This window comes from Magallana gigas, chromosome 4, assembly GCF_963853765.1.
Source record: "Magallana gigas chromosome 4, xbMagGiga1.1, whole genome shotgun sequence".
NCBI classification, from domain to species: Eukaryota; Metazoa; Mollusca; class Bivalvia; order Ostreida; family Ostreidae; genus Magallana; species Magallana gigas.
In genome coordinates this window covers 51,450,220-51,476,558 of record NC_088856.1, presented here as the reverse complement: position 1 = coordinate 51,476,558, position 26,339 = coordinate 51,450,220, and the positions used below count along the sequence as shown (strand labels likewise).

The window sequence follows — 26,339 nt, the reverse complement described above, 5'->3', positions numbered from 1 at the left end:
ATTGATTCACAGATTGTTCACATTATTAAATGTAAAGAAAAGATCTTAATTAAAAGGGTGATTGGGGCACAAATAAAAATGTTTACATTTAAATTAAAGTAGTCAATCTTGCATATTTATACGCCATGCCAGATGTAGTACATATATAGTCTCTCTTAAAAATCATTAATGAAACAGAAAGTTCAAATAAATGTATATGTTCAAAATTCTGTAATATAACTGTATATTATAACTGGCCTCTAAGTTATAGCGTAAGGGAAGTAACTCTAAAGAAATATTGCCATTCTCTACATATGTTCCCTACAATATACATGTATATACATTTTTACTGTACATTTTTATCAGATTTGAGCAATTTAGCTGCAGGCCGTAAATTTAAAACAAACTACTGAGAAGCTTGGTCCTCTTCTTTCAAAATCTTTCAAAATAAATTAATATTTTCTCAGCAATGAACATACACATGTACATGCATGTACAGCCTTAGAGGTTTCAGAAAGGCTTTTTTCACTCCAGTATAGAAACACCATACATTTAAACTTCAAAGCTTTGTATTATGTTATAAGTGTAGTAATAAGCAATATGCGTCCAACATGTATTTATTTGTTTTATCATTAAACATTCCAACTTACATGTACATACCGGTATACTAGATGATGTCACCATTGACAGAGTTCTGCTGCAGCCCTTGGGTGGGAAAAACCTTCCATTGCATACCACAAATGACAAGACAACTTTTGTTTTGTGCATGCATGCCTATATAGTTCTTTAATGATGGTCTTCTGAAAATAAATAAGAATTTATTTGTTAACAAAGAATTTTCACTGGTCACATGTAAGTGGGTATTCGTGTTTGGTAAGTAAAATTGTATAGAACAGCTAGATAAGCTTTGTAGTCTATCTTTCAAAGCAATTATTTATAAACGGTATACCAACAAGAAACATCCCTATCCAAGAGACCCATATAAGACAGGTACATCACTCACAGCAACAAATTGTCAGAGAAACTCTTGGGAACTTGGGAAGATGAACACATAGTAGTTGACCCTGTAGACTTTTTATTTAGTTTTGGTTGTGTAATCTCTAGTCTCTACTGACACCTGAAGCGGTTGAGAAGCATTTTTTTCAATTCAAGTGGATGAACGCAGTTGGGTAATTAATAACATTTATCTATGAGTATGATTATTGAAATATCAAGTAAAAGCTGGTGGTGAAAACAGAATCTTGGGACAGCTAGAGTATAGGCCTATAAGACAAAAAAATTACAGCACTAAAAGGTCTCTTAAAAGAAAATTTAAATAAAAACTCAAAAGCATAAATGTCATGACCAAGTTACTATAACTTAAAGATTTTTCAAAATGAAATCTTGACCGCGAGTTTTAGATTTATTAAGATTTTAAAAACATTTGACATAGGAGGTGATAAAGATTGTAGACGACGTACGTCATCAATCATATTGACTTTTGACCTTTTTACGTGACCAAAACATTAAACAAACACAATTTATTCTCCACATAGAAACGCTGAAATGTAGGTTTCCAATTGATCAAATACGCGATGCATGTACCATGCATGTGTACCTCGACGCGACTTTGTTGTAGGCCTATCAATGTGAACAGGTGAATGTGTGATTTGTATTTGTTTCTTGGAAGATAAAGGATTGAAATTAATTTTCACCAGAGTATTGCGTTATAACTCTGTATTTGATAAAATATTCCAAAGAACTTATTTAATGGATGTTTCGTACTACCAAACTTTTTCTTCTTCAAATCTTCGTCTGTGGACCTCATTTGTAGCAGACAGTTTTATGCATTACGATCCCGATTATAATTGAAGAGTCTTTCATGCGCACCTGAGATGCAACACAAACATTCTATAACACTAGTTTTTAATTATCCCGATTCACGCATACATTTACTGGTAAAAATATTTATTCTGAAACAAAAGCGTAAAAAGACAATCTGCAAATTGATTGAAAAAAAGACAATTGTTCACAGAAACAAGCTTATGTTTGTAAACGAAAACTACTGTGTACATGTTCACATGTTCTCTACTTCTTTCACCTTCATAGCGTCCAGTTTATCTAAGGTTTCTCACTTATCAATGTTGTTGTATGAACAATTTTTGAGAAATGTAATATTGAAATCTTTAGAAAAAACAGACCTAAAGTAGTATATAACTTTAATATCAATCCTATTTTCTTTATTTTCATATCAATTTTTTACATCCTCGAAAAAAGGGGGGGGGGCCACACCATGATAATTATTTTTTTATATGTAAATTAAAAAAAAATTGTTGCTGCGAAAAAAAGTGGGGGGGGGGGGGGGGGGCAGCCCCCCCCCCCCCCATTGATGTTACGTGCCTGTATTACTATTTGAAAGTAAAGCTTTCTGTATAATTATCAAGAAGTTTATAAAAATAATTCAGTTTCCCTGAATATTTTTGCAATTGCTTTGACTTGTGCTCAGGCAGATAAATACTGCGGGACTAGCATGCTGGCAACCCTATCTAATATTCAAATATTTTCTTTTATAAGAAAATCACATTCCCCTATAAAAAGTGCATTGAGTGATTAAATTTTGAGTTAGTACACATTTCGATGGTTTTGGGCTTTATATTCTTATAAACAGAGAATGCGATGATCTACTGCAAGAAAAACCAAGGAATTGCCAAAAGATAGAATTATTGAATTTCTAATCTGCTGGAACGATTTAGGGTCACCCACATAGAAACGTAACATTGGCCTTATTGGTATATAATTTGAATACATGTTATATTTTGATGAACGATTGGAACGAATAGAATAAAAATAGAAAAGAATAGAATATGATAATGAACGGGAGTTCATTAAAAAAAAACCAACCCTCAAAATCAAGTCCCAAAATCTGAGTCAGATAAAAAGAATTTCAGTTCCCTAAATTTAAGATTTAAAACTAGTTTCTATGTTTTTATTCTTGATAATCCACATTATAAAGATCATTCAATGAATGAAGATAATCAATCGGAAAAGATTGCATTAATTAATTAAGTAACAAGGAATGATCATTGTTGGAGTGTTGTGAGGTGATCGTTATGGTCGAGGCGTGATGTCATCCAATAAAGGCTGACGGGCTTAATGATAGATTTGATCACGCAAGACCATATTATATAAAACCATTTGAACAAGACATTGGACGTTCGGTTGGACGTAGCTATCTATTTCTTGCGTCAAAAAATTAAAATGACGCGATTCCAAGTGAAACATGCACCGACAAATCTTGCTGATTTTAAAGAGCAATGGCTGAGTGGCCAGCAATGAAAAAGATTGGCCTACGTCACATTGCTGTTTGGCACAACTACCCAAAGTCCAAGCTCTTGTTAAAATGGCTCTAATGACCAGCTCATGCATTATCTGCAGATTCCTTATTACTTATATTTAAAGCATAATTTTCGGCAACTATGCCACTTAATTTTAAATTATTGACATTTTTACGTTAATTTCATTTCGTATAGTTATATAAATAAAACCCGCTTGTGTCGCAACAATACGTCATTTTCGACATTGGCAAAGTTATCGAAATATACGTTACAAATTTGATTTGTAAGCGTAATATTATTGCAGATAAAGACAACTGGAAAATGTTGAAATTACGTGATAAATGTATGATTAAGAACCACTATTTACGAATCTCATATACGTTTATTTTCTTTATTGTCCGGTTGGCCGGGCTTTGTTTTTCGGGGGTATGTGGTTTCGTTTATTTCGCGTATATTACATTAAATATTTTACCTCTAAAATTGATTCTACATAAAGATACAAACCCCTTCCCAAATCATAACCTAAACACATCTGTGCGTCAAATCATCATTGAATTGTGTTGTTTTTTTTTGCTTGGATATGCTTCCAAAAATAGATATGATTTCTGCATTGGCCCCGTTTTTATAGCCGAGTTATCGTGAGTTGCATCACCACACGCGCTCCTATCGTTGTCCCCGCCCCCACCGCTGGTATTTTACCGTCGTCCGTTAAGTAGGCACAACATCACAGTGTACTTGGACAGACAGTGTCCGTGTTATATCCACGACATCATGATGTACTGGGACAGACAGTGTCCGTGTTATATCCACAACATCACGGTGTACTGGGACAGACAGCGTCTGTGTTATAACCACCACAATACGGTGTACTGAGACAGTGTCCGTGTTATATCCACAACATCACGGTGTACTTGCATAGATAGTGTGCGTGTTGTATCCACAACATCACGGTGTACTGGGACAGACCATGTCCGTGTTATATCCACGACATCACGGTGTACTGGGACAGACCATGTCCGTGTTATATCCACGACATCACGGTGTACTGGGACAGACAGTGTCCGTGTTATATCCACGACATCACGGTGTACTGGGACAGACCATGTCCGTGTTATATCCACAACATCACAGTGTACTTGGACATATAGTGTCCGTGTCATATCCACGACATCACGGTGTACTGGGACAGACTGTGTCCGTGTTATATCCACGACATCACGGTGTACTGGGACAGACTGTGTCCGTGTTATATCCACAACATCACGATGTACTGGGACAGACAGTTTCCGTGTTATATCCACAACATCACAGTGTACTGGGACAGATAGTGTGCGTGTTATATCCACAACATCACGGTGTACTGTGACAGACAGTGTCCGTGTTATATCCACAACATCATGATGTACTGGGACAAACAGTGTCCGTGTTATATCCACAACATCACGGTGTACTGGGACAGACAGTGTCCGTGTTATATCCACAACAACACGATGTACTGTGACAGACAGTGTCCGTGTTATATCCACAACATCACGGTGTACTGGGACAGACAGTGTCCGTGTTATATCAACAGCATCACGGTGAACTGGGACAGACAGTGTCCGTGTTATATCCACAATATCACGGTGTACTGGGACAGATAGTGTCCGTGTTATATCCACAACATCACGGTGAACTGGGACAGACAGTGTCCGTGTTATATCCACAATATCACGGTGTACTGGAACAGACGGTGTCTAACAGACAGTGTGTAACTATAGCGATATATATACTGAAGCGGCGATGGGTGAATAGATTTAAAGTTTCTTGGTTCATACATCCATTTAAGATAAATTGTAAGACATACAGATAGTTTTGATTAATTAAATATAAATTAAGTGCATATACATTTTATTTTAGTATTTTTTTATACCCCGCGCCCAAATTTAAAGTTTGTAGTGCATGTGTACTGGAAAAGAAATCCTGGTTACAAAGGATACCCCTTCCGATCGTCAAAATTACATGTGTTTACGCCTGAACATGTCTTAATGTGTGAGTTTATTCGCAACAATTTTTATACACATTAATAAATAATAATAAAACAATAACGTTATGTATATTATGTAAAAAAGGTATTAAACAGTTTATAACATGGACGCCAAAAAATCGACTAGATTTATTTTCTTAAATTTATCAGAAAAACATCTTCCAGATTTTTTGGAGAAGTAGTAAATATTCTGTTTAAAAATTGATGAAGGCCGCGTGTCAAAGACAAATGATGTTTCTACAAATTCTTCCATGCTCAACCTTTTCACAAATATATCTTTTTAAATTCAACTATGATCAAAATGCTCTTCAAGTGTTCATCTTTCTCGTCTGCTTTGATTCCGATGTGCAGTGTGCACCGACTTCCCAATCAATGAAACGTTTAAAGATAAAATTAATTTGAATGCATCGGAATGCCGTGCAGTAATGATGGGACGATCTTCATGTTTAAAATATATGCACCACGTTAAAAAGATGTCGTTTTGTTGTTATTCTTTATTACATGTTCATAAATTGATAGAGACAGAGAGAGAGAGAAAGTGAGAGAGATTTTGTTTATTTTATGTCTTCTCTGTTGTTGTATTGATATGCAATAAACAGATAAGTAGATCTCGCATCTTTCGATATTCCCTGGATAAAAAGGAAAAGATTTGGAAAAAACGAGGGGGATGAAATCCTAACAGCATTTTATCATCCAAACCAAAAGTACAGGAGGTAAATAATTTCGTCATATAATTTCTTCTGTAGAAAAATTTACTGTTTTGTATCTAAGACTAAAATGCTTACCTGAACTGAAATGGAAGACAGATATTAACAGCACAGAAATTGTCATTCGAAACTTCTTTTCTAATTTACGCATGCACCCCCCCCCCCAAAAAAAAACGACATATAAACGGGCGGAACTATTAGCTTGGCTTAATATTAAACAAAATTTTAAAAAGGGATTGAAATCCAAAAGAGTACACTAATGGAGTTAATTATGATCGAATTATTTTGTGTTCAACATAAATTAAATTCTTAATGTGAATTATCATCTTAACGGAGCATTCATAATTGAAGGAAGAAAACCCATCTTTATATCTTACAACCTGTCATTGTTTGTTGTTATCATTAGTCATAAATGATTTTGTGTTTATAAAAAGATTATTTTGATAGGTAACCACTGTGTTTTCAATATAATTTTGATTTGCAAAAGGAGCAATTTATTAAAAAGAGTAAAGGTGTGAAGCACCAAATCAGTAAATCCTGGTATATCGAAACAGTCTGTAATACGAGTACATTAGTCTACTGTCTGTCCAGGTAATGATGTAATCTACAGGTAATGTTATGTACTGCCTGACCAGGTTCTTTTGAGTACCATGTACACTGCTAATGTGTACAGTGTGTACAGTTAATATTATATACAGTTAATGTTGTGAACTGTCTGTCCAGATAATGTTGTGTACAATGTGTACAGTCAATGTGTACAGTGTGTAGAGTTATGTTGCCTACTTTCTAACCAGATAATGTTATGTACAATGTGTACAGTCAATAAATAAAGTATAGATCTACAATGTGTAAAATTAATTTTGTGTTCTGTCTGTCTAGATAATGTTGTGTACAATGTGTACTGTCAATGTGTACAGTGTAGGTGTGCAGTGTGTAGAGTTAATGTTGAGTACTTTCTATCCAGATAATGTTGTGTACAATGTGTACTGTCAATGTGTACTGTCTGTCCAGATAATGGTGTGTACAATGTGTACTGTCAATGTGTACAGTGTAGGTGTACAGTTTGTAGAATTAATGTTGTGTACAGTCTACCCAGATAAGTTGTGTACAATGTGTACAGTCAATGTGTAATGTCTGTCCATATAGTGTTGTGTACAATGTATACAGTCAATGTGTACAGTGTTGATACATGTACAGTGTGTACAATTAATGTTGTGTACTGTCTGTCCAGATAATATTGTGTACAATGTGTACAGTGAATGTGTACAGTGTCGGTATGCAGTGTGTAGAGTAAATGCTGTGTACTGTCTGTCCAGGTAACGTTTATTTAAAGGTGTGTTCCAGGTGCACAGTTTTGATGTACACGGCTTATTACTCTGGTTCACGTACAATTCTAAAGCGAACAGAAGACGGGCGATATGTGCATAACTTTGTGAAAGCTTTAAAAGAAAGTATGTTTTTTTCAAGCCTAAAATAATTTTTTAATGAAATCACAAATTTATCTTTTTATCTTTTTGACAGTGCCTTTTTATGAGTGGCGTTCAACTTTCATAATTGAATAGATTAATTTTACACTCTTGTTAGTCCCCTACCGGTTTCACCGGAGGGGACTATAGCTTTCCTCTGCGTCCGTCAGTCCGTCTGTCCGTCCGTCTGTCTGTCTGTCCGTCTGTCCGTCCGTCCGTCTGTCTGTCCCACTTCAGTTTTCCACACTTTTTTCTTTATGCATTTGAGGAATAATATGAAACTTGCTGAACAGCTTCAAAATGTCAAACTACAGATCAAGTTTACACTTTTGTAGCGTCTGATTGACATATTTTCGAGAAAATTAATTTTTTATATTCCAATTTTTTAATGTTCGGGTTCGTTATCGGGTTCGGTGTGTAACTGAATAAACGAGGTCAGTATGTAGTCAGTATACTGTGCGTTACTTGTACCATTCATTTCCTGTACCATTCCTTTTATCATTTCTAACAAACAAATGAATTCTATAAAATAGTGTCAAACATTGTGTTGTAAATTTAATCGGCAGGGTTTTTTTTTGTATTATTATTACAATCGGGTTCGTTGTCGGGTTGGGCTGTTTAACTGTTTGGTTTGATTCGGGGTACAGAAGACGGTAAGAAATGATATTGTGCATAACAGTGCATTGTTTTCACAAATTTTTACCAGCGAATACAGAATAGACTTGGCGAAATTACAGGAGATGAAATAAAGAGTATGATTTTACCCATTTCCTATTTAATTTCTATATCAACTATATAGTTTTAATTTCCTCTGTTCTTTTATCTCTGATTAAAGCATGACATCTCGTTTACAATAGCTCTGAAATAGTTGTGTGCTTGGAAGCTTTCATAGAATAATACAAATCGGTAGGGGACGTGTATTGCTTATGCAATACTCTCAGAATGCTTGTTTTATTTGCAATTATTTTATAAATATATATTTCCTTGAAAATGTATGTCCCTGTATTTACTGTCGATAACAAGACATTTTCTGACAAACACACGTTCGGTTGCCATTTTTATTCAATAGTTTTCGATATCTTTTTAACGAGGCCCAATCTAGATGAATAATTAAAATACTGTAGGGTGGAATTTGCTGATTTTTATGGAAGATACATTAAATCACACTTTCAATTGAGTGATGTAAAAAAATCACCATGTTTCCCTTATTGTAGTGAATGGGGGGGGGGGGGGGGTCTCAAAATATGTATTCATTTTGTTGGATAATTGTATGCATTATATAGGGAAAATTGATAGTTGGTGTCTTTCTTTTGATGTAGAAAAAATTCTAGAGGGTAGAAAATCGAAAAATTGATATTATATGAACACTTTTACTTCTGTCTTTGAAAATAAATATAAAATGCGGGGTGTTTCCCTTGAAAATGTAAAGAGGGAGCATCTCAAAACCTAATATAAAGGTAAAAATGGTCATCTTTTGCAAGACTTTTAACGCTAGGCTGAACTTTAGAAGATGGAACATTCAATGCTGCATATATAAGAGGCATCAATTCTTCCTCTTTCAAAATTGATAAAGGCAATGTGGTGTTTTCCTAAAAAAATGAAGAGGGAGCGTCTCAAAACCCAATATATGGGTGAAAATGGTCATCTTTTAGAGAAGTTTTTTTTGTAGGCTAAACTTTAGAAGATGGAAGATTCAATGCTGCATATATAACACACATCAATTCTTCCTTTTTCAAAATTGATGAAGACAATGTGGTGTTTCCCTAAAAAAAAATGTAAAGAGGGAGCGTCTCAAAACCCAATATATGGGTGAAAATGGTCATCTTTTAGAGAATCTTTTTAGGCTTAACTTTAGAAGATGGAACATTCAATGCTGCATATACATTGTGTATAACACACATCAATTCTTCCTTATTCAAAATTGATGAAGGCAATGTGGTGTTTCCCTAAAAAATGATTAGGAGGGAGCGTCTCCAAACCCAATATATGGGTGAAAATGGTCATCTTTTAGAGAAGTTGTTTAGGCTGAACTTTAGAAGATGGAACATTCAATGCTGCATATACGTTGTGTATAACACACATCAATTCTTCCTCATTCAAAATTGATGAAGGCAATGTGGTGTTTCCCTAAAAAAAAATTAAGAGGGAGCGTCTCCAAACCCAATATATGGGTGAAAATGGTCATCTTTTAGAGAAGATTTTTAGGCTGAACTTTAGAAGATGGAACATTCAATGCTGCATATATTACACACATCAATTCTTCCTCTTTCAAAATTGAAACACACATCAATTCCTCCTCGTTCAAAATTGATGAAGGCAATGTGGTGTTTTCCTAAAAAAAAAATGAAGAGGGAGCGTCTCAAAACCCAATATATGGGTGAAAATGGTCATCTTTTAGAGAATCTTTTCAGGGTGAACTTTAGAAGATGGAAGATTCAATGCTGCATATATAACACACATCAATTCTTCCTCATTCAAAATTGATAAAGGCAATGTGGTGTTTCCCTGAAAACAATTAGGAGGGAGCGTCTCAAAACCCAATATATGGGTGAAAATGGTCATCATTTAGAGAATTTTTTTTTAGGTTGAACTTTAGAAGATGGAAGATTCAATGCTACATATATAACATACATCAATTCTTCCTCTTTTAAAACTAATAAAAAAAATGGTATTTTTAAAAATAAAATTATGAAGAGGGGTTGTCTGAAAACCCAATATGTAGGTGAAAATAATCATCATTTGCAATTTTTTAATGCTAGGCTAAACTTTAGAGGATAAAAGATTCAATGCTACATATATAACACACATCATTTCTTCTTCTTTCAGAATTAATAAAAAAATGGGGTGTTTCCTACAAAAAGATAAACTGAAAGTGTTAAAAACTCAATACATACAGTGCTGCTATCGTGAAAGTTGACAAAACTATCCTATCCTATATCCTGTATCCTGCATCCTATCCTGCAAATAAGCTCTATCCTATCCTATCCTATCCCATACCTTCAAAATATAGGAATGCAAGTTAAATGAAACGAAATTTAAGAATTAAATGATTTTATCAAATAATGTAGTACTCAAAATGAATAATTAAATCTTAAAACTGAATATTCTTCGATCGAGTGGGATAACTAACTTACCTGTGCTACGGTAAAATTAAATCGTACGCGGGATGGACACAATAACGTAAACAAACAGGTAATAAGCGATTCGATTTTTGATTTTATTATATTTATGCATAAAAAACAGATAAATAACTTCGATGCACTTATTGGGGAACTGTTTAGTCACATATTTTTATCAAATTATTTTCTTATCACATATAATTGAGCGTACTTATCATTATTTGAGCGATTCGTTCGGCGATAAATGTAAACACGATCTGAAAATGAATAACTCCTTTAGGAAGTTTATATCGTTTATAGTTAAATCATTTTGTATTATTTTTAATGTATAAATTCTTAAGCATTTACAGCTAGCTAACATTTATTAATTCGATATCTTCAGGTAAATATCGGACAGAAATATGCCACGCGCGTCCCTGTTATTGGGCATCGAAGAAATTATATGAAACGTGAAGCAATGTCTGTTTCTTGTCCAATGTTTATCTTGTAAAATGCCGAATTGGTCGTTTATAAATTCAAGCTTTTATTACTTTGCAGACTTTAAATGAAGTAAATACAAAAATCTATTTCTGACGTTGTCAAATGTTGCATCGAATGCTCGCAGCAACTCCGTACTTGCGTACGAATTGACAAAGATGTAGCGCCGACATTTTAGAGCGCATCAATGTTATGCACCGTATTCTTGATATAATAATTATTCTTAAATGGTTTAACTTGTAAAACTTATTAAATTGACATTGAAAATACATTGTTACGCCAATTTTCGTTTCGCAAAATAACTCTGAAATTTATACTCGAATCTGATTGGCTACCGGATGCAGGATAGGATAGGATAGAATAGGGTAGAACTTAACTTTTATATTTCTATCATGTATCGTGCATCTTGCATCCTATCCTATCCTATCCTTGTCTACTTCAGGATAGCAGCACTGTAGGTGAAAATTTTGCTGAACGTTTTATGCTAAGCTAAACATTATAAAATGGAAGATTCAATGCTTCATATTAATATAGAACATTTCTCCCTCTAACAAAGAAAGAATGAAGAAAATGGGGTGTTTCCCTTGAAAATATAAAGAAGGAGCATTTCAAAATCCAATATAAGGTAAAAATGAATGGTCATCTTTAGCAATTCTTGTGATATAAACCCAATTCATAGTTAAAGAGGCCATTTTTTTCAAATCTTGTGTATGAATTTTTTTTACCATGTAAAGAGCTAATATTGCTAATATTTGGACAAAACTCAAAATCAGTAGGAGAATAATGAATCATTTGAAAATTTTTATTTATAGTCTGATTGAATTGCATTCAAACACAACAAGTCAGTAAGGCAGAATTGAGATGAAATAACAGTGTAAACAGTCTAATGTAATACACATGTAGATATATTACAAGATTGATATCCATAAAATGTAATAACACAAAATGTTTTAACAAATACAACATGATGATAAATATTTATTGCAAACTTGAAAAAAATTCAGCAACCTTCTCTGCAACTTTATAATTGCTGCTTACTCTAGCTTTACCATCACTTGTCTTTTCACTAAACAAAAAAAACACACCATCAAAACCTTTTCTTTCAAATGCAAGTTTCAAATAATTGTATGATAGTGACGAACCAGGGTTGGCCGGGAAATACCAGTGCTGGGAATTACCAGTGGTAAATACCGGTATTTCCCGTCCCGGTAAATACTACTGTTTACCACTGAACTGGGAAATACTGGGAAATACAAATTTATAATCTTTATTTCTTTAGTTTGTTCAATGTAAAACTTATGTTTATTATAAAAGATATTAACAGTAAGCATCAAAAACCAATTTATTACACTTCCCCATTTCACTGTCAGTTTATAAATCTTAAATTCACCAGGTCACCTATTCCAAAAGATTTTTATATATATAGCTGCTAATGTACAAATTTTGGTCCAGTTTTTTTTAACTTCAAGTTTTGTGTTTTACAGATTTATAATTCAAAGCACAAAATAAACTGTTATAATTAGTGTAGGTGTTGCAAGTAAAAAATTCAATAATCACACATGTTGTTTTAATAAATAATTACACTTGACAGTTTTGTGCTCCTGTTTTGGGGAGATATATACTATGAGTGGGGCTAATTGGCTTCTTCTTAGGTGTGTTGCATACTGAGGCAGTGACACAGTCACACTTTATTTTTCCCAATTTTCTTGCCCCATTTTCATATTCACCAAATAACCAAAAAAAGGAACCTTTGATATCATGTTTATGATAACTGTGTAGATGCACCTATACCTGATTAAAGCCTTAAAAACAAATTACAATGGTGTATGAATGAACCATGTTTTGAGTATTCATAAGAGATAACCAATGCATTACTGACCAGTCAAAACTTGTTAAAATCAAAGAACATTATAAAATGTCATTGCTGACAAGGTGTACTATTGTCTACATCCCTACAGATTTAATTAAGTACTGTAATATGTATTTGTACTTTATTTCCCAGTATTTCCCGGGAAATACCAGTAATGCCCGGGAATTACCAGTATTTCCCACCGTCCTGGGAAATATGAGTATTTCCCGCTTTTTTGCCAACCATGTGATTTTTTTCAAAGTTGCTTTTGAAATGACATTTTGCTTCTGTAAATACTCTATGGATTCTACAGATGGTTGAACACCATGACTAGTCACTTGAACTTTACTATAAAAAAAATCAGCAAGTAAAACATCAACTTTCCCATTACTTTTCACATGAAGCATTTCAGAATCAGCTAATGAATTATGAGCTGAATAAGACTCATTCAACACTTTCTGAGCAAGATATTCTTGCTCATAACAATCAAAACCAGGATACACAACTTTTAAAAAATGGCAAGGTATCACAAAACCCCACTACATATTTACAAAAGTGGTTCCATATTTTTTAATATTTCAGCTGATTATATAGTACAATAGAATCAAAACATTTGTTATTGTGTGCCACTAATACACAGCTTTTCCCGAGTAACATAACAAATTTAATAAAATCCAAAAGAACTTGTAGTGGATGATTGTGTGACACAGCTACATTGTTATGGAGCAGCTCGTTAGTTGAGGCATCAAACTTCATTCCAGTCACTCTACTGGCCTCTTCTGAAATTTCCTGGCTTGGTGTGACATATTTGTTGAATTTCTGGTCTTCACAGACTGCGGAAATTTGAACACTAGAGCTTTCTCTACCTATAAGAGAGAAAAAAAAGGAATAAGAAATGGTTACCAATACATCCAAAAGATGACTGTATACCAATATTATTATAATTTTTGCACAAGCTTATGATTTGAAAGTTGCATTATTACTAACACAAAAACATGGTGCCATTATGTTTATAATTCTGAACGATTTTACTTTCTCAAAAGTAAATATAAGTAATAAATAGAAATATTAAAAAGTTCGCTGGGATATGAACTTGGTTGGTACATAATCAGATCTTCTGAGAAGCCCTTTGGTCACATGACCAACCAAGTTCACATTCCAGTGAACTTTTCGACATTGCTATTTATTTCTTTTCCTAACAGCATCGGCAAGGGGATAGAAAACACAGCGAGTTGGATAAAAATCATATGCCATCGCAAATCATGAGAGATTCTTTTCATCACGTTTTCCACATCTTTTGTTTAACTTTGATCTGTTCAACAAATATCACTGTTGTAAGCCACATAACACATTTACTACAATACCGGTGTCAACAACTGTATGCATGAAAAAAAAGTTCCGAGCTTACCATTCAAACATTTCATTTTCAAATGTATTCTTATCAATTTTTGAGAGAAAATTATAAAATGGCATTAAATACTTCACAATAATTTTTCAATGGTATTATTTGTTACTTTTTTAGCCTCTGTCTATCCTCGGACTATGTATTGTTTGTTTCTGACATCAAGTGGCATTAGAATACACATTGTAATATCAAAAATTTATTGCACGAGTGATATCCATTGATTTTGAGCTAAAAATGTGATAAATTTCTTATATATAATGCTTGAAGTCTGATTATAGATGTTTGATCAGGCTAAAAAACATTTCTATGATTGATCAGAAATATACCAGCAAATACAAGATGAACTACAAAGAATAGAGCTGTCGGCTGAGTGATGTGATTGTAGAAATCCTAGAATTCCTGATGTTGACCTGCTATTGGTAAAAATAAAAACAAGATAATATTATATCAAAAAAGAAACATCATGCAAACTATAACATTTAACAGCAAAATTCTAAATCAAACAAAATAACGAATGAACATAATTTGCAGATTGACAGATTAATTGATTGAATGGTTCACATTTCTCATTTTTCTATAGCTTCTATATTATCTCTAAGAGTAACAGAAGTATACGTAAAAACTTTGTTCAATATTTAAGAAACATAAAATCATGGTAAATATGATAATTATATATTTTAATGTACAAAGAACAAGATAGGGTAAGGGCCATTTTTGGCCCCCTCAGCAAATATGTTTATTTTATTACCATGCATAGTATTCACCTCAGTACTCAACATGGTAGGATTTTTTTCTTGGTTACCCTTCTGTATAGTTGCCTAGCAACGAAACAAACGTCACCATAGTTTCGGTCTAAATTCAAAAATAACCTCTTTGTTCGATTACAAACATTTAAATTACTATCATTTTGATGAGCATTAGTTCATTTAATTGAATTACCAACATAAATTAATGCATTAAATGCATAAAATGTTTAACCAGCGTTTCCATGGCAACCATGATCCTTAGTAACCAATTAAATAACTTCAATTTCAACCTCGATTTCACATGAAAAAGTAATCAATGTATTAAAAAACCTTTTCAATAAATAATGTATCAAATATTTTTCTTTACATCATTGTTCATTAATTTGTGTTTCCATTTTATTAATAAAACATTCCATAGCAACCATAAAAAATAGAGAGAACTGCAAATGCGGAATTTTTTTTTTTGGGGGGGGGGGTGATGGTGGTGTCTTAAGATAGTATTGACCTCAGTTATCGACACCTTAGAGGATTTTAGCCATTTGCTATACATATACATGAAGAACCATGAAATTCAATAGATATGAGTGAAGTTCTGTTACTAAATAAATCAAGAAAACTCCTTGTCCTTTTACAAATATGGTAGTTACCATAAATTACTTATTAATCATCCTTCTTTTCAAAACTTTTAAACTATCAATTACATCAACACACCAAAAGAAAAATGTAATTTAAATTCAGAAATTCATTTATTCAATGCATTTTCTCAGTAACCAGTTAAATATATTATATATTTTAGTCCAAGTACAAACAGCATGTACAAGTTGAAAACTACCTAGTATTTAACATTGCAGCAATTTTTTTTTTATAATATATTTATGTGTGTGTGTATTGAAATGTCCATGTTTCCTAGCTACATGTTCCAAAATATTTAAGTGTTCACAGAGAGATAATATAATGTACAAAATAATATCATTTATTATAATTTAAATCCAATGATTTGTACCTTTACTTGTACATGTAACAAAGATTTGTACATATCTCACTAAAAACATGGATGAAATACATGTAAAAATTAGTATCACCCATTATACTTCACATATTATACCTTTGGCAAGCACACATAACATGTACTTTTCATATTAAAGTAAATCGTGTTATTGTGACCAACAACATTGTGATTGTACATGTACACATGTTGTATACACATCAACGAATTCTTCACAACAGGCTACATATAAATTTAATAATCAACAGAATGTATCGTTCTATCAACAAAATTGATGGTACATTCATGTACATTAGCAAATACATATAACGATTACGTGTACATATGTGCACTGTAAACGAGAAATGAACATACATGTATAGGGCCAATCATGCAACCCATAAAAGATCAAATCAACTGTATGAGTTGGCTACAAAAATATTACCTTGATAACACAAAAGAAATTGTAACTTGTCAAAATATTAAATGTTTTTTAGAAGTAAAATCATATTCTTTTCCAAAAAATCATGCGTCTCTATTCAGACTAAAAATTAACTAATAATGTCAAGTGATGTCTTGCATAAAAAATTCTTGATATGACAATTACATTTCATTTTAACAGTATCTGCTACACATGCTAACAATACTGTGACAAGTGAATTGAATTTTACAACATCTCTACAACATGTGTTAATTTTCAGTAAAGTTGTAATAGATTAATTTTAAGAAATCATGTTTTTATACATTATATACAATTCAGGTATATTACGATATACACTGTATTACAACTCTATATTTAACAAATTAAGTATGGCATTTCATGCTTTTGACAGATAGAAATGTATGACCTGCTATAATGAAAAACCCAACTCTCTTTAGAATTATGAAATATTGTAATTATTTTAACAGCAAGCTCGGATTTTGCAGCAGGCCAAGTTTACGAGTATGTTTCAACTACGCCAGTGACTTGCGATGTTACGAGTGTGTTTCCCCTGCGCCAGAGGATCGCATCCTGTTCTGCACAATCCCGTTATGCTCTGAATTTAAACTGATGAAAACAATCTTAACCCATAAACCCCACCAACACTTCATATAAATTACATATTTCTTTAAAAGTTAGGCCTAATTATAATAGACATGAATATCTTTTTGTACTTAAAATATGGAATATAACCTCAATCCTTATTGCAAAATAATTTGATATCAGAATATTAAAAAAGGGAACTTCGAAACAAAATGTTTTAAAAAAATATAGCTACAATTTAAAAATATCTAAATGTAGATTTCAGAACATTTAGCACAGAAGAAAAACATTGTGTGAAGTAACATCTAGTATACTTGTAAAAAAAAAGAAAGAGATGAACATTTCTGGCCAATCATACCACCCACAAAAGAGATTTACAACATGAGTTGCCCAAAAATGTTATCTTTTTTTTTTTTACTAGATAGTAACATTTTACATGTATATGAATGTATACAATTGTAGATGGAGATTTAGAGATATATAACACTACATTAAAAAAGGAATAGATGTAGGATGTTGCGCACATTTAACTGGTATTCAATATGCATACACAAAAGTCAAGCCGATAATATACTTGTGTACTAATTTTTGACAAAGAATTCTTTTCAGCACAGTTAACAGTTGAAATCAGTAATTATCACAATAAGATTATCATGTTCAGGTATACAGTAAGATACATACATAAATGCAAATACTATAACCATGCAACATGTCTTCAACTTCACTCTTCGGGGATTTCCTCACTCTCACTTTCACTGTCCGTTTCTGGAAGGAGGCTGGCATCAGTCATACTACCGTGAAACTTCATAGGATGAAGTTGAGTTCCTAGAAAGCGAAAGTATCTAAGATACCAGAGGACACTGGCTACATGGGCACAGCATCCCACAACACTTGCCCTTACTTTGCATGTGCAGTACCAGCCACTAATTTCGCCATCTAAAGTAAAATGGATGAACGCTGTATGGCGGACACTGTTAGAATGTCTTGATCTCAGTTTTACTCTCATTAGGTTTTCAACTGAATTGCACACAAACACTTCAAACTGGTCTTTTGTAAAATTATCCAAGACATAGTTTTTTGCCTCTTTTAACTGATATATTCCAAATGTAATTTCTCTCAGCTTTTCCATAGACAACATGGGAAATTCAGGCAAGGGAACTGCAGTATCACTGGTGTTCATATTAACTTTTTTGAAAACAGATCTTTTTCTTAGGAGTCCTTCCTCTTCAACCATTTTCTGAACATCATTTCCCTTAAGACTTCTCTCCAACATTTTCTTTGCTAATTCTTTAGAGGAAGAATCCATGTCTGCCAAGTGTGGACGGTAGCAGTTAAATAATGCGCAAACGATACGTAGAAAATCGCCAATGTATGGTATGTAATGGTTGGAAACTACTTTATCAAAGAATTTCCATTGTTTAATCCTTGAATCATCACTTTACCATCTCACTTTTGTCACAAGTCTACTTGTATTAGCCTCTTCTGTGATGTGCTGACTGTTGCCTTTCTGAAGATATTGTGGCATTTTTACTTCATATCCCTCCTCAATGAGATATCCAGACACAACCATCAGTTCTGACAATGACCATAGGTTTAACTAAGGGTCTATGTTTATGCAAGCTATATGACATCCTTTGGAAGGTATAGTTTGAGCTCTTCTGGATGTACACATAGGTGCCATCCAAGACAATAATTGCAGCATCATCATCATGACTTGAGAATAATTGTTTGGAAAGAGGTGTAGTATGCCTGGAAACAAAATCTTCATGTGATATATGTTGAAATCCAATGTGTAGGGGTACAAAATCTTTCATCAAACAATTCCTTCCACTGTGAATACATCTCTGAATCTGATCTTTGGAGAGAGAAAATATAACACCTAATAGATCGTTTGGCAAACCAGTTCTGAGCTTTGTCAGTAAAATGGCAACACAGGTGTTGATTGTCCGAACACTGCTGTTTCTCAAAGTTGATAAATGGGATACAATGTCTTCAAAGTTTTCTTTTGTAATTCCAGTTAAACTGTAACATACACTGTCTGATAATAGATGCACATTCTCAAAGTTTAAGCAACTAAAGAGGGCCAAAGTTTTTCTTACATTTTCCAATAAAGTTACAATATCAGTTCTGTTGAATGAAGTTTCTATATATTTGGATTTTAGTAGCTTCAGTGATTCCTTTGTAAATAATTTGTTAATCAAATGATTAACACATCAACGTGCTTTGCTGTTTATGAATATTCCTTTTTCAATAAATGATTGTGTTCTGGCATTAAGAGGTACAACAGATGATTTTCTTCCTTTGCTGAGATATTCGTTGCAAATTACAAAGTACTTATGAGAGGATGTAGCCGATTGAACTTTTAATGTTATATTCTTGGGACTTTGCAAATGTTCTGCAGTTGAAGTTTCAATATTGACTAAAAAATTTGAGTCCTCCTCCTCTGATATAACACCTTCAATGAGGGACGCTTCTTTTTGTGTCTTTTCTGATTTAATCACAGTTTTACTGTACTGAGCTCTACACTTATTACAAATCACATCATCAATATGAATTTCTCTGTTGATTAATTTAGTCACATATCTTTTCAGCTCTTTTGTTTTGATAGGTCGCCTCTGCTTCAAATGTGTCCTACCACAAACAGCACATTTGTATGACTTGGGCATATCTGAAAAAGAGGTTAAGTTGTTTAAAAATCAATCAACTAATCATCAAATATAACAAAAAAATGAACTACCAGTATACACTGTATTACCGGTACATTTTTATTTTCACAACATTGCATTTGTTTATGTATGTACATTGTTGAATATATTTAGTATGTATACATGACTATTCATGAAGTATTATTTATTACACAAACAAGTAGTATGACAGGACATTCTCCTAAAACTTAAAACTTTTATACCTTTTCCATAAACATTTACGAGTTTACTAAGGTTTTTTTTTTTAACTTTCAGGTAAACAGGGTATATTATGCATCTTATGTGCATGTATAAATTGCAGAAACATAATATGAGTCAATCTTTTACATGTGTTACTTTTTAAGCATATTAACTGTGTAACTTCAGATCTATATAATTTTGAAATTCCAATGGGAAAAATATAATATAACAAAGAACCACAAATACCTGGTATATGTAATGTCAAGATATGTCTGGCATTTTTTGATATATATATATATATATATATATATATATATATATATATATATATATATATATATATATATATATATATATATATATATATATATATATAAGTTTCAGTTAATGAATAAAAGGGACATAATGCTTTTGTCACAAAAAACTTGATTTGGAAATTCATTTAAAAATTATTACTTTTTCAATCTTCTGAGAACTGATGGAGTGAATTTAGCTGAAAACATGTTATGAATAAAAGGGGTAATACATGTGTGGAGATTTGGATGAAAAAGTTATCTGTTAATTAGACAAGATTTTTTTTTAACCACACAATGTCATATTGTCTTCTGACAAGAGAAAAATTCTATAATAAATATTTTTCTAGTAAAATGCGCCTACACTTTTGTGTCCTACTTTGCTGTAAAGTTTTGGAAAATTTTGTGCAGTGGACTAATTAACAGACTGAAAAAAATATTATACATCCACAGTTACCAATGAGAGTAATTTAGGTAGGAACAGCACTTGAGTGCCGGTACATGTATTACTGTCTTATGACAGCATCTAGTTTACAGCAATGTTATTGGTTTGACTACTATTTACAAAAAGTGTCACATGCACATAATATTTAAACGGTGTGACCGTTGGACCGAGCGCAGATTAAACACAGTGCAGTTTGATTTTTATAGAACAAAATTCATTTGAAACGTACACAGTAGGATCCGCCTGGTTGCCTAATCAAATCATCAGCCAAAGTTATACCAAACGTCGCGTGCTCAGTCTACATTATGACGTCATGTTACAGACGTAAAACGTACACGTTTTGTCTTCGGAAATAGCCGAAGATCGAGTTACGTTATTCCGAACTTTTTTTAATTTCTTCTTTCATTGTTTATCAATTTAATTCATATAAATGCCGCGGTAATAAAATTGAATACTTTATTCAGAATCTAAAAGATCAGTTCCTTGATCATTGTTGATGTTAATGTTTTTATTTTCCATCTGATAATTTGATAAGACTTACATAGAACTAGTCGTGTTTCTTGATTGAAGAACTATTGAAACTTATCCGGTGTCCTCTTTTATTTGTTTTAATTCAAATTACCTTCTATTGAAACATTGGAAAATTTTAATTGAGTTTAGCTGCAATAAACATCGATAAGTACCAGTCAATCAGTGATCGAACTAACTTTTAAAAAACAAAATGGCTGCCAATATGGCGGCGCCCAGGGCTGGAAGAAAATATTTTTGGCCTTAGTACCCCTGATTCAACTTTCATTGTTCATTGATTTTCTTATATATTCGTGTTACCATTAATCCTCGCTTCGCTCTTCTCTTTTTCGGAAATAAAAGGTTTGTCCCAGGTAAACGTGTCCGGTTTTGTTCCGTCCCGGGTTTATAGTATTTGGCCATAATTTTATCAAATGATACTTTTTGACGGAAATGTTGAATTATCTAAGTATTTAAACTTAAATAGTAATGATAAAATACACAAGTTTCCAAATTCAACAATGTAATTCGCTGAATATCGCCAAAATGTGTAAGCCGGGCTCGCTACCCATTTTAGTCACCTGAAAAATGAAAATGTGTAATCAATATTGAAAAACTCATTCTGTGATAATAAAAATTTCAGCGAAGACAAAACAAGTTGTAATAAAGTATTTCTGCAAATTTCGTGCAGAACTAATAAGTGTTTTTAAAGAAATCAACAAAAACCCGGAGCCCGTTTCACAAAGCTGTCATAAGATTTATCATAAGACATGTATTAAGATTGTCATAAGATTTGACTTATGATTATCATAAGATATGACATAGCTGTTTCACAAAGCTGTCATAACTTAAGCTTATCTTAAGATAATCTAAAGATAATTATCATAGGAGCGATTGCATAAAATTCAATCAGTAAATTGTAAAGTAAAGAATTTATTTACGAAATCTGCAGTATAAATATATATATAATAATATTACTGGATACTTTATAATGTACCGAATATTTTTGTACTTTCTTTGATAAGAACAATAAAAACAAACCAGTGAAGAAAATAGTGTTCTTTTATTGATTGTGATTATTAAGGAAGCTGAATGTTTGAAAGATAAATCTATAAAAATATAAAATGATAATTTGAAACCATAGAATCTTAATTTTTTTCTATAGTAATTCAAAATTGTAATTTACTGACCATTTGGCCTCCTAAATACCTGTATACAAATGCATGTCTAGCATTAAAATGATGAAATATCTTTAAATTACTATTACTTTATCATTACCGGTATATAAATCAAAAGAAACAATTTTGAAATTTTAATAAAATTTGAATGAACACAATATTCAAAGGAAAGATGGCAATTACTTAGTTCTCAGAATCGAGTTTGAATTAATCTTCTTCTAACTTCAGCACCGTTATTGTTTACTTATTGGTATACATGTATAACATTGACTGGTTGTTAAAAACACGATAATTATTCATGTTTCGGGGCACATGGACGTTGTTTTTTATGCAACTGTTATGTAGCACCACACAAGCAGTCACGATTCCACAAGTTTTCTCGGGCCGGAAAAGTAGGGTCCCTCCGGAGCGATCGATACATCGGAACCTCATTTTAAGGACACCAAACGCTCGCTCAATGGGGGCCCTGGTGTTAGTGTTGGCATCATCGTATGCCTCCTCATGGAGGTTGCTTGGGTTCAAGATGGGTGTTAGTAAGTGATTCTTTAACGGGTACGCACTGTCACCAACTAGACAACCTCTGTTAATATTGCCATTCTCAAATATTTGACACAAAACAGAATTTGAGAACACAAATGCGTCATGAGATGATTCAGGCCACTTTGCTACCAAATTCAAAAATTTCAAATTGGAATTGAAAACTGCCAATCACATTTATTGAACATTTGGGAAATAACATACTAGTATATGAGCGAAGTCCAGTATAGTATTGTTTATATATCAGTCAGTAGAAGGAAATTTAATGTAGACAGGACTTAAGGCAACTAGAGTAGATGTAACAGGTAAACAATTCTGGACACACTTGCTTTACTTATACCATAAAGATCTGCACATACAGCTTGAAAAATTCCACTTGCATAAACGCGAAGCGCAACCATGACTTGCAATGATGTTGGAAGGGCATATGTGATTTTTTGGTTGGGTGTTCTAATTAACGATCATTAAGCCCATTACATAAGTCAAAGATAACATGTCGTGGCAAACGGAACTTCTCTAAGATGCCACAAACGTCCATATAATCTAATGGGTTGATTCTGTCCCTGAATACACGCTCACGCCTATTTCTTATCAAAACATAGGCCGCCACCATGTTTAAAATTGACTTAAGAGAAGTATCTGGGTGTCTTAAGATTTTGAACAATCTTAAGATTATCATAAGTTAAGACACTTTTGTGAAACAGCTATGATAAAAACTTACGACAAATTTTGGTCTTAAGACAGATATTTGTCATAAGATAGCTTTGTGAAACGGGCCCCCGGTTATCAGTTTCGAAAATCCCGGCCCGGCCCGGGTTTCGCTACCCATTTTAGTCACACTCAGCTAGGCAGCGTAAAAGAAAAACCTATCAAAACGCTTACTGCTTTAATTATACAAATTATCTACAGTTAAAATGATTCTGTTATATTAGCGAACTGATTTCTTATTCGTTGTATTGATTTTATGTTTAAGGAATAAACAACACACTCGGGAATTCGCTACAAAAGGATTTCCGACAATTCCGGAATAATCTCGATCAATATTTCCCCGATCGATTTTTTTGTCATTATTTTCAAAATAAACACATGAGCGGAGGAGAGAACCACGTTCATATTTTTATCATCAGTCAATGATATTTGAATTTTCTTGTACCCAAAGTATGATCGCGGTTCTTGCTTCCGCTCACATCGAATTTTTAGTATTTTGTGACGTAAAACAGGTTTTTCAGACAAAATCTCATTCAAGAAAATAGAGTAGCGATTCAAATTGAATCAAATGGGACAAGAACTTTCAAATTTTCACTATGATGGAAAAGTTTAGGTATTGTACATGCATTATTAGACGTATCAACTCTTAGTTTATTGTTTTGATTTTTCAAGGTTTAGGGGGCAGATCTTGTACGATACCCTATCTTGTTCAAATTTAGACATACTCAATCCTGTTGTCTCCAGATCATAGTATACAATTGTTTTGGTGTTACCAACATCTGATGGTCCAAGAATTACTTCCATATCTGGGTCAGGTGTGTCTCCGACAATAAATGTACGGTATTATATGTATCACTGATATCTAGTAGATAAGGAACTTACACATAAGACTACTATCACCATCACATTTGAACTAGACACTTTGTTCAAATTATACTGCCCACTAAATACACATAATTGTGGATAAAGTATGAGTCAGATTCTGCACCCAAAAATTGAAAGTCACAGCACAAACTTGGCAACTCTACTAGCTGTTTTCACCTTCCCTTAAACTTTGTTAACATAGTGGTATATAATAAGATCATACTTTTGGCTTACTCTTTTTGAATTTCTAAAAAAAAATCACCTAAAAGATTTGATGAGTAGCTGTCACCCTCTCTGACTTCTTGGCTCCTAGTTTCTCCACTCCTTTCACTCTTTAGTTTTTGACGTTGCAACTAAGCAAAAAGAAACCAATCTAATTGTTGTCTTGTAAAGAAACAAATGAATAGATTTTAATTATAAACAATTTCTATATATCTTTACTAATGAGAAAGTTCGATCATACATATACATGAATGCCTATATGAAGTTTAATACTATAATTAAAATATGGTATATTTTGAGGTTTTTTTTGCTGTGTAAGCTGAAAGAAAATTGGTATGAAATTCATCTATATTATTTAAGAAATTAACTCAATATCTACACAAGTTATACGAGTATAACCTGGGTTGGGGCAATTTACGCTCTATAATCTGTGAAGCAGTTTATAAAAAAGTGTAAATTGCTCCAACCCAGGTTATACTCGTATAACTTGGGTAGATATTGAGTTCATTCCTTATAATTAATTTGCTGTACAAACTGAGTCTGTTTTACTTTTAAAAGTGATATTAATCACTTCAAAATTCAAATGTAACGTCAAGAGGATTAGTACGTTTTTGACATTGGTGCATTGTGACGTCTCTTGTGATGTGCAAACCAGGTTATACAAATTTAACTAAATTTTTCTATCCAATCAAATGCCGCGTTACAACCAGAATTAAATTATTTTTATATACCTTGAATTCTTTTGTTTTTGAAACTTCTCTTTTGCGATGAACATCTCTGTCTCTGATGGAGGCTAGCGAGGTTGTTGCTGTCCCAGGACTAAGTCCAAGCTTCTCATGAACCTATAAAGATAGCACTCAATTATTAAAACAAGAAAATGAAAATTATTCCATGATTACATGTACATAATTATACATGTATTATTGATTTTTGTCAAAAAAGGAGAATGCTCCATTCAGTTTTTATACCTTTGCTACATAGCTATAGCCTTCATTCTTTTGGCAAAAACAGCTGCAGAAAGTCTATGTGCCAAGCTTCCACTCTCACTGTAGTGCTTGTCTTTTGGAGCCTTAGATCTTAACGTATTGTTAAAGCTTTCATTGCAGTTGCTAGAGTCTAGTCCGCTTAGCTTGCTGGGATCAATATCTCTGAACAATGTCAATAAATCAGTTTTCAGTTTTTCATTCTGTAGATCTGCTCCCCATGGAAGATTCTTGTGTTTAGCAGTTGGGTTTTTCTTCATGTTACACCATTCACCACATTTTACATGGTCACCAAACTGGTGAAGAACAACAGAGTTCATAGATTTTTCTATTTTATCCGTGTCTTCCTTGCACTGTGCTAGCATGTAGCTGAAACTCTTCTTTATGGCGGTGATCGTTTTTATAGAAAGCTCTTTGTGTTTTGATTTTAATTTATAGAGTTTGTTGGAAATATTCTTTTTTACATGATTTTTGTCACTTAACTTTTCAATGCAAGAACTAACTTCACATCTTGCTCTGTTGAAAGCTGTGCAATCGTCATCTCCAATCAGTGTAACAACAAAATTATTGTTGTCTTTGACTTCCTTAAGTATTTCTACAATCATGTCAGGTTCACTAAA

General features: G+C 32.9%; 1 long non-coding RNA gene across 1 annotated transcript; it reads right to left on the bottom strand.

The window, feature by feature from the left end:
* Positions 1-24,772: 24,772 nt before the first annotated feature.
* Positions 24,773-25,742, bottom strand: LOC136274379 (uncharacterized). Its single transcript, XR_010712686.1, has 3 exons — positions 25,705-25,742; positions 25,468-25,578; positions 24,773-24,867 (listed from the first exon to the last, which is right to left on the bottom strand). It is a non-coding gene; the product is annotated as an uncharacterized lncRNA (long non-coding RNA).
* Between the last annotated feature and the right edge of the window lie 597 nt (positions 25,743-26,339).